The sequence below is a fragment of the Triticum dicoccoides genome, chromosome 7B (assembly GCF_002162155.2).
Source record: "Triticum dicoccoides isolate Atlit2015 ecotype Zavitan chromosome 7B, WEW_v2.0, whole genome shotgun sequence".
NCBI classification, from domain to species: Eukaryota; Viridiplantae; Streptophyta; class Magnoliopsida; order Poales; family Poaceae; genus Triticum; species Triticum dicoccoides.
In genome coordinates this window covers 749209576-749219618 of record NC_041393.1, presented here as the reverse complement: position 1 = coordinate 749219618, position 10043 = coordinate 749209576, and positions in this window count along the sequence as shown.

Sequence of the window (10043 nt, the reverse complement as noted above, 5' to 3'; positions counted from 1 at the left end):
CGTTCATTTGAAAACCTTGTCCCAGGTGACAGTGAGGCTAAGGAACTCGCCTTTTTAGAAAGTACTGACGAGGGTTAAATCAGTGTTTTTCAACAGGACAAAGTTTCTAGTCGGAAACGGTACCTCTACGAGATTCTGGGAGGATACATGGCTAGGGGAAACACCCCTCGCGCTTCAATATCCTTTCCTTTATAGCATTGTTCAACGAAGAGATGCTTTCGTTGCAACCGTGCTTCAGTCCACTCCTCTCAATATTCACTTCAGGAGAACACTTGTCGGAGCCCATTGGGAAGCCTGGCTCCATCTGGTGAGAAGACTGATGGATGTGCAGCTTTCTCAACGTCCAGACCAGTTATGCTGGAAGCTAACCAGGAATGGAGAGTTTACGGTTAAATCCATGTATCTGGATGTTATCAACTCTAGCTTTATTCCTAGTTCGAAACACGTTTGGAATGTCAAAGTACCCTTGAGAGTTAAAGTGTTCATGTGGTTTGTACATAAACAAGTCATTTTAACTAAGGACAACTTGACAAAACGCAACTGGATTGGTTCTACAAGATGTAGTTTCTGTGACCGGGATGAGACCATTAAACACCTCTTTCTTGACTGTCTGATGGCGAAAATTTAATGCCGGACTGTTCATATTGCTTTTAATATTCATCCTCCGAATAATGTCAAGACGTTATTTGGGACGTGGTTTGACGGGATAGATTCCGAAACAGAGAGACACATTTGTGTAGGAGTATGCGCTTTACTATGGGGAGTCTGGAACTGCATGAATGATTTGTTTTTAACAGAACAACAAACACTCATTTTTTGCAAGTTATCTTCTGAGCCACTGCGTTGATCCATATGTGGTTGCTACTCACTCAGACGGAGGCCAGGGAGCGTTTGGTTACTGGATCTATCCGATGTGAGATGGTAGCTCGGGCTATATTCAACCGGTTTGGATGGCAGTCATGTAATAGGATAGGCAATTAGTTTTCCTATCTTTCTTTTGCCAGCCGGTTGTGGCTTTAATTTTACCCTTCTGCTCTTCGTGACCTGTTTTGGTTCGTTCATTTTGAGACTTCAAGACCTATGTTGAACATATTTGCTTTTTAATAAATGTGACCATATGCATCATTCTGATGCAGAGGCCGGGATCTCCTCCTTTTATGAAAAAAACTGTTCATTACATAGTTTGAAAAATTGTTATTACGTCGTAAAAATTGGTTTGTCATTTTACTAAAAATGTATGTCATCTAGGGAAAAACTGGTTTTTATATATTCAGAATATTAATTATGTTTTTCAAAAATATTTATTGTGTATTCATAAAATATCTATCGCATGTTTAAAAAAAGTCATCGTGCATTCATAAAAAGATCATTATGTAGCTAAAAATGTTCATAATGTAATTTAAACCGTTTCTCCTATACTTAAAATCTAATCATCATGTGTTTCAAAAAGTCTCATCCTGTGTTAAGAAAGATTCATCACGTATGGGCGTACTATTTACTATGTATTTAGAAATGTTTATCATGTAATTAAAAATGCCTATCATGTATTGGAAACGGTTCATCTTAGATGTGAAAAACTCATGTAATTAAAAAAAGTGTAGGTGCATATTGTTTTGATAAAAAGCTCATGCAATTTATTTAAAATATCATTATCCTTTTAATGAATGTTGGTGTATTTTGGAAATGTAGTCGTGAATGTTCGTTTATTTTCCAATTGAGAGAAAAAAAGAAGGGAGAATAGAGTGGGAAAATTTATTATAAATAAATAAATAAATAAAGGGAAGAGAAGAAACATGGAATAAAGGGCAAAAGAAAAGTTGGAGAAGGCTGTGTGAAAAAAGTAGACACAAAAAAAGGCAACATAAAATGCTCAACAGGAAGTGAAGCATAAAAAATAAAAAATCCCATGATCTTGAAATCCCTCTTCCCTGCTGCCTCGATTGTGCTGGCTACTTGGGATCGCGATTCCCCTTCCAGCGCCGGCCTTGGTGAGTTTTGGTGGTCAGCTAGGGGCCCGAGGGAAACCTTGGCCGGCCCCATTACTGGGACTTTATAATTTTTATTTGTTTGTTTGGGAGGAGGCATGCCACTATACTAGAAGGATTGAGCACACTTTACTGTGTCGCTGGTGTTATTGGGATTTCATAATTTTTATTTGTTATTTTCTTTGACGCGCGGGGAAGATTGTGTGTGATGAAGTCAAATCCAGCAGATCTCGGATCCTGAGTTGGAACCTATGATGTTAACATGAACACAGGTTTTACTCAGGTTCGAGATCTCCCTAAGAGATAATAGCCTACGCCCTGCATTTATTATGCTGATATCGATGGGGTGCAAAGTACAAGTTGATCTACCATGAGATCGTGTGCGTATGAAAGTTGCCATCTATGGTCCTCACCCCACGGCTTACATAGGTGCCAGGGGTCCTTAGGGTTTACATAGATTGGTTACATCTAAGGATAATCGTGACGACGACAACCTCTAAATCTTGAAGTGTGCGTGAAGTTTTTGGAACCTTCCACCTTGGAGCTCATGGATATCATATTAGGAGAAATCATCTTGTTCACACAGAACTAGTCTGTTACGAGAAATCATCGAATTTTCATAACTGTCTCAACACCGTCTCACCAAAGGTTACTGTGTTCACCATGCACTCCATCCGTTTGGAATTACTTGTCTCGGAAATGGATGTATCTAGAACTAAAATACGTCTAGATACATCCATTTTAACAACAAGTAATTCTGAATGGAGGGAGTAGTACATATCAGCCATCGCCGCTAGCTGCACCATGGAGATGGCAAAGCCTACAGGGGGCACTCCGTCTCGCGATCGAGCTAGATCCAACATCGATGACAGTACCTGATATTGGTAAGGGCTTGGATGGATGCACCATGCATATATAGCCTCCCTAGACCCACATGACCCAACAATCCTCGTTGCCTCCAAGATGGATGCACCGCCACATAACATCCGCACAAGCGGTGTTGGATCAGTGCGTCCCAAGCACCATGCACCGAAACCGATCCACACACAAGGGTCGGCACAAGGCTGTCGGACATATAAAGCCAGGACCTTGTCCTAACCTAGCCGGGGGGGAGAGAAACATGACGGCCACTATGCTCTAGCACCCGATCTTAGACAAAACTCTATCGGTGCCTGCATATACCGGGTCGTACCAACAACGCCTCATGCGGGGACGGTCAACAACAATGTGTCCACCTATCAGGAGTTTCCAATGGCTTGTACCGGCAGCGACTATTCGCTTCCTAGTGTTCCACGCTGTACACGTGCTAAGGATGCCACGTAAGCAGAAAAATAATGTGGTAAAGCAGTTAAAGAGAAGAGAGAGTATTATGCTGACCTCAGAAAGATCCAATGCTAAGCACGTGAACCTATGTAGAATGACTATCAACCAATACATGAAGGAGCTTTGTTACTAAACAATTAATTAAAGAAGGCTTAGCTACAAAACCTAAGCACCAACGTATTGAGGACATTAGTTGCTAAGCATTTCAATGCACTTGGCACCCCATTTTAGCACCAATATATTGGAAGAGGTTAAGGGTACGATGGCGTCTAAGGTTCGTCGCGCTGCACTGGACTGATCCGAGCCATATTAAAGTACTTATAATTCCTAAATAAGGCATTGATGGATCCATTTTTTTAAACAAAATAAAAAATTAAGCGCATGCAAAAGAGATGAAGTAGTAGTGATATTTTATATAAAGCGCCTTTTTATTATCTCAGAATGTTGCATCTAGCAGATAGAAAGCATTATGTGTAACACTCGGATTCTGCATAACTAGAATGCACACAAACCCCAAAAGTTTATCAATAAGAAATAAAACAGAACCAAAAAATTGACAACAGTAGAGTCACACCGACACTATGCCTATGTCGATAGTGGTGGTAGATCTATGTAGAGATTATGCAACCATCCATGTTGGAAAAAACCCTCCGTAGCCACCTACTCCAATCACGTGCACCTCGCCTTGAACGGCGATTGATACTCCGCTCGTTGTAGCGTAGACCATGTATGAAGCAATTGCGTACACCAGAAAATGACCTACAGAGAAGAAGCTTTTTTATCATTAAACACCATATCATTTCTATGTAGCCAAAGAGACCAAATTAACGCATACGCTCTCGCCCCTATTAGCGTTTTGAACCTATTTGGAATACCGTCTAACAAATGACCAAAAATATATGCAACACTTGTGTGTAGGTACAAATTCGACACTATTTGGATGACTATCCCCGTAGAACATGCAAACATGCATTGAAAAAAGAGGTGTTTCATTGTCACATCATAAGTACAAAGACAACACTTCTTACTCCCTTGCCAGTTTTGTCGTGTGAGGTTGTCTTTGAGTAGCACAATTTTTCTAGATGATACCACATGAAGATTTTAAATTTTAGTGGAATATTCGATTTCCATATTTTCTTGTTATTAGTCACCGATACCTCCGATTGCGTGAGCGCAAGGTACATAAATTTTATAATGAAAGACCCTGATGTAGTAAGGTTCCAGTGAAACACACCTGGCGTTGTGTCTGATTAATTGAGTCGATTAGGGGTAAAAGATTATGTCATGATATAAGACAGGGGCCAAAAATTCCCTCTTGAATGAAATATTCGGCGGGGATGAACTGAGCAACTGCGCAATTGTATTATTATTATTGTTAGCAATGATGTACAAGGTTGGATATTGTTCTCGAAGACTTGCATTGCCTAGCCAGATGTCTTCCCATAAATGAGTCTCTGACTCGTCGTTTATCGTAGAAGACTCAAAGCAAAAACAATGCTTCTTTGCCACCATTAGGCAGGCCCAAAAGTGCGAGTCTTCAGGTTTCCAATATGCTTGAGACACCTCCTTAGGACCTAGATACTTGTTGTGCAGCATGGTTTGATGAACACCATCCTCAGTAAAAAGTCAGAACAACCAATTACTAAGTAGGGCCTCATTGTTGACCTGCAGGTCATGAATTTAGGGGCCGCCTTGGTCTTTCGGGCTAGAAACCACGCTCCATTTGGCCAATCTGTATTTTATTTTTCACCATCTCCTTGTTGAAAGAATCTGGATCTGAAATAGTCCAGTCTTTATAGGATCCCTTTTGGAAGTTGGAAGAAAGAAAACCTATAGAGAACCATATTTGTGAGAACAAAGTTAATCAAAACCAACCGTCCTCCAACTGAGAGCGGCTTGCCTTTCCAGTAGTAGTGATATTATGTAACTTTAAAATAATGTAAACAAAGCATAAAAGACCCTGGTTATAACTAGTTTCTGAATTTTTTAGGAGTAATAATCTCTGAAATGGTATTGTCAAATTCAAGCTTAACGACATGTGGTATTGCATGGGATCCGAACGAACCCTATGTCCTACTCAGGTGTTTACCAGGGCGGGCGCATACCTAGCTGTAGACGAAAGCAAGAGATCGACCAACACCTCCAGCATTGTGGAGATGTCGGACGAGACAAATGCTAATCACATTCATCAAATGTGGATGTGTGTGTGGCTGAAGCCACCTATACATACGTCCTGCCCATGGTCTTTGAGCCAGCACGGAACGATATGATGTGATGTGCCCATTTTGTGTTATTTAGTGTCGATTGATGACTTGCGTCTTGTCGTGCGCACAGGTTTGCTGGTGCGGTACTGCTCAACCAGTTGCTATCAACAAGAACATGGTTTACAATAGTACATAATATCATATGTTTGTTTGTTTGGGTGGCTTGACACCAAAGTAAATTCTTCCATGCATAGCAAAGAACGTGTAATTGTTTTTCCGTTCATGCACTGTCTTTGAGGTCCAGCTGAGCGGCCTTTATTATGGTAACTAGTTGTTGGGGCTCGCCCAGGGTGCACCTCCTCCGCGTGATTGGGCACACTAATCTTGTTGTTGGGTTTGTTAGCGTGTGTGTACAGTCTTGGTTTGCATTGTGGCTGGGACATGGATATCCGTGTAACTGGTATGCTTGCTCCATTGGATTAATGGTTACAACAAGAAGCATTCACTTGACTAGTTTGCTCAATTAGCATGTCTTAATTTTGTACTCATATTATTTAACCCAAATGAAATGCATTAGAGTTTGTTTATGCAACCAACAACAAGGAAATCTGTTTCAAAATAGAATAGAACATAGTATAGGGACAATTAAATTTCACAGTTTGACAAGAAAATAATCCAGCAGGCATCATATAATATTAAATGAACTTTTGAACATGTATACTCCTTTACAAATATTGCACACGTAATCATCCTGCATAGAATTACCTAATACTGCAGAATGAAAGCTATTGGAAAAATAGGGAAAACAATTCTGAGACGGGCTCCCCCATCGGATTTTTGTTCAGCTCCCCGTGTAGGCCTTAACTTAGGCAGGTTAACCAAAGCTTATGGAATATCAAATCCTTTATTAGAACCAAGATGATATTCATCTATTTGTAGGAATACTCATCTAAAATTGTTATAAACAAACAGAAATGTTTGGTTAGCCATGCATATGTAATTAAATGGAGAATGTACAAGACAAGGGGCAGAAAACAAGCAAATGAGACGCCCAGTGATAAAATGTTAGGAAAACCTATCAACTCTGTAGCATTACACATTTCAGATAATATGCACAAATTTGTTGTAATCACATAATGAAACTGGAATACAGCTCAATCTCCAACCAGAAATTGATGTCGAACAAGAAACCGTCCAACATATACTCCGAGTGAAGGAGCCTACCTTGAAATCCCTAGCCATGGTGAGGCATCCAAGGCAACAGCTTGATGCCGGTTTCCTTGGGAATGCCGAGAATATCCTTTTGTTGCCCGCAAAAATAATTCACAACACAACTATAGAAATTTGTCAACTGAATTTTTCAGCTCCCAACATCTTGGTTCATTTCAGAGAATCAGTTTGATTCCGGCAAATTGGCATTTGACAGAGCTCCTCTGGATTCACACTCTGTGCTTGGCTATACAGGGAACAAATTAAATTTCAATGAAGACATGGCACTATGATTGCAGGTCAAAAAAATCTACAAAAGAAAATGAGTTTCCTGTGTATCCTAAGCCCATACGAGATGAACAAAGAAATTAACATTGAAGACTTAGGATGGAATCTTGACCATATGTTGTAGGACATATTTAATGCTCGTGAGGATGTGTTCACCTGTTCAAATGAGGCACTTGTCCCACGCCTTGTGTCTATACCTGATGATTGCGTATCTATCTGGCGGAAGCAAAGATGGATCGCGTGTGCAGGATGGTTGCGATAACGGTTGAAAGAAATGGATAACATTGGCCACGTTAAAATATGGTTGTGTGTTCCCTAATTCAATGGTACAATGTGATCCAATAGATTAGCAAATTTATGAGAGCATTACAATATGTTTTTCGCTTCTCTGGCCGAAAGAAACCTAGACGATTTGAGGATGTCACATGGTTCAGTGTGCAAGTGCAGTGCTCAGCTACTATCCAGGTTGATGCAGATTGCTCACTATTACCACCCCATATGTTCTCTTTTTGATTGTTCATTGAAAACAAGAAGTGGATTTACCTAGAGCGAGGATCATGGTTCTTGATGACCAGGAGTGTTTCTGCAGGATGCGTACCAACATCGGCAAGTGCCGTAAAATTTGGTTCATTCGATTTTTGAACTATGTTTGAATTATCGAGTTTTTGACTTGATGAATTGTTAGAATGTTGAATTATTTGTGCTTAATATCTATTGGTGAATGTGTTGAAACTGTTTAGCTTCATATTTGTCTCTGATGTGTGCAATATGGTGAAAATAGTGAAAATGTAAAAATAAGGGTCAGGCATATGGGAGATGCGTCTCGGAAGTCAGTTTTGATGGACACATGGCTTCTGTCCACGCACAAGTCTGGACATGTCTGTGGACAGAAGAGAATGGGGTTTGACATATACCTTTTTCTTCCTGCGAGTAGACTTTGATGGAAATGTTTTGGTGGACAAGTCTTGATATGTTTTCATGGGAGTGGCATCACTACTTTGGAGTAGAAACACGTCACTATCGAATCTCCGTATTCTTCTGTTTGTACGAGAGTCTAGTAGTCTAATTTGTTAGGTAGCAAAGGCAAGTCGTTGTCAATAATGTATATTTTTTCAGCCGCTCATTTTCTCTTTGATGTAATTGCCACTGTATGTGTTCCATTTGCTTATCTATAATAATTTACTGTAGGGACTTATCCTACTGTTCCCAGTCAAACACAAATTTATGTATGTATTGTACGTCCATAAACAATCAACAACATATGAAATTCAAGATCAAGAGTATAAGCATTGCGGCGAAAAGCAATCTATTGGGTGAATTTATCAAGTTCGAAAACTGCATGTATCTGACAAATGGGTTGGTCCAACAAAATACTCAGGTGTTTTTCGGGGTAGGTGCGTACCTTGCTATGGACGGAAGAAGACGATCGGCCAATGTCTGCAGCATTCTCGCGACCACAGATGAGACAAATGGATAACGTGCTAATATCCCATCCAAATATGTGGCGGTATGTCCTTGTCCGTAATTAACAGATTACTCCCTCTGTACCGTAATACTCCCTCCGTCCAGAAATACTTGTCATTGAAATGGATGTATCTAGATGTATTTTAGTTCTAGATACATCCATTTTCATCCATTTTGATGACAGGTATTTCCGAACGGAGGGAGTATATGTACAGAGGGAGTATAATAGTGAGTGAGAGTAAGTTCAAGTCAGGTAGGTCTTTGATGTGATGTGGCCACTGGTTTATTGATCTGTGCCTGGTCGTGCATGCATGCTCAACAGTCACCTACTCCCTTCGTTCCTAAATAATTGTCTTTCTAGAGATTTCAACAAGTGACTACATACGAAGCAAAATAAGTGAATCTATACTTTAAAACATGTCTACATACATCCGTATGTTGTAGTCCATTTTAGATGGCTAGAAAGACAATTATTTGGGAACGGAGGGAGTAATATGTTGCTTTCGTGAAGCACAATTTTTATTATATTGTACTGTATGTAGAATCTTTTGTAACACCAAACACGTTAGGTGGCCGGCCAGGTGGTCTGACGTACGGGGGCAAACTGTTATGTGAGCATATACGGTGTGTATATAATGTTGTACATAGACTCAAGATAATTAATATGATTTTGCAGTTCAAAGTTTTATTATATTAAATAAATGCCTCAAAATACACTTAATGTGTGTAAAAGGTAATAGAAAGAGGAAATAAAATAAAATAAAATAAATAATGTAGAAAGGAACATATCATAAAAGGAAAAAAATAAAATAAATAATGTACAAAAGAAAAAAAGACAAGAGAGAAAAGAAAAAATGTGAGTTTGCACAGCAAAAATGGTAGTCCACAAATTATTGTTTGTCGATTGTAGAAATAAGGCACACGGCAAAGATTTGTTTGCGAAGTGCAATAGAAAAAGGTAATCAGCAAAGAACGATTTGTCAAGTGCCCGGTGTTATTGATTAGACAAATCGACCGGCATGGAAGGGACGGGAAGAGATAGAGAAGGTATTGGGAGTTTAATACATAGTTGTTCACTCCATTAGGACAATGAACAAGTGGTTCAGCATAGCCATCACACACCCATTCAGGGAAGGAACGCCTACTGGATAATAGGATGAAATCTGCAATACTACAATAAAATAGGACAATATATGAGTATTATCGACATAGGAAGTTAGTATGCAACAATTTATTTGTCATTCGACTGCTTACCAGAGGTGAGTACGTCACCAATTAAATTGTAGGTTTGGTGTAGTCAGTATTTGTGGGGTACTTATACACTCTAGCTATCATTAAGATTCAATATGTTCGGTAATGGATATGTGCATGGTGGGTTGTCTCTTTATATCTTGAAATCAGCATTTCTAAAATTTACAAATGTACTACTAAAATTGTAACTTATATTTTTGTGTAGTTTTGTCATTTATATATATTCATTTCATACAGCAGTTGATTCTATTATTAAAATTAAAAAGAAAATAGCAAAATGTTGTGATATTTACATGCTTCTGTCCGTTCACCATCACAT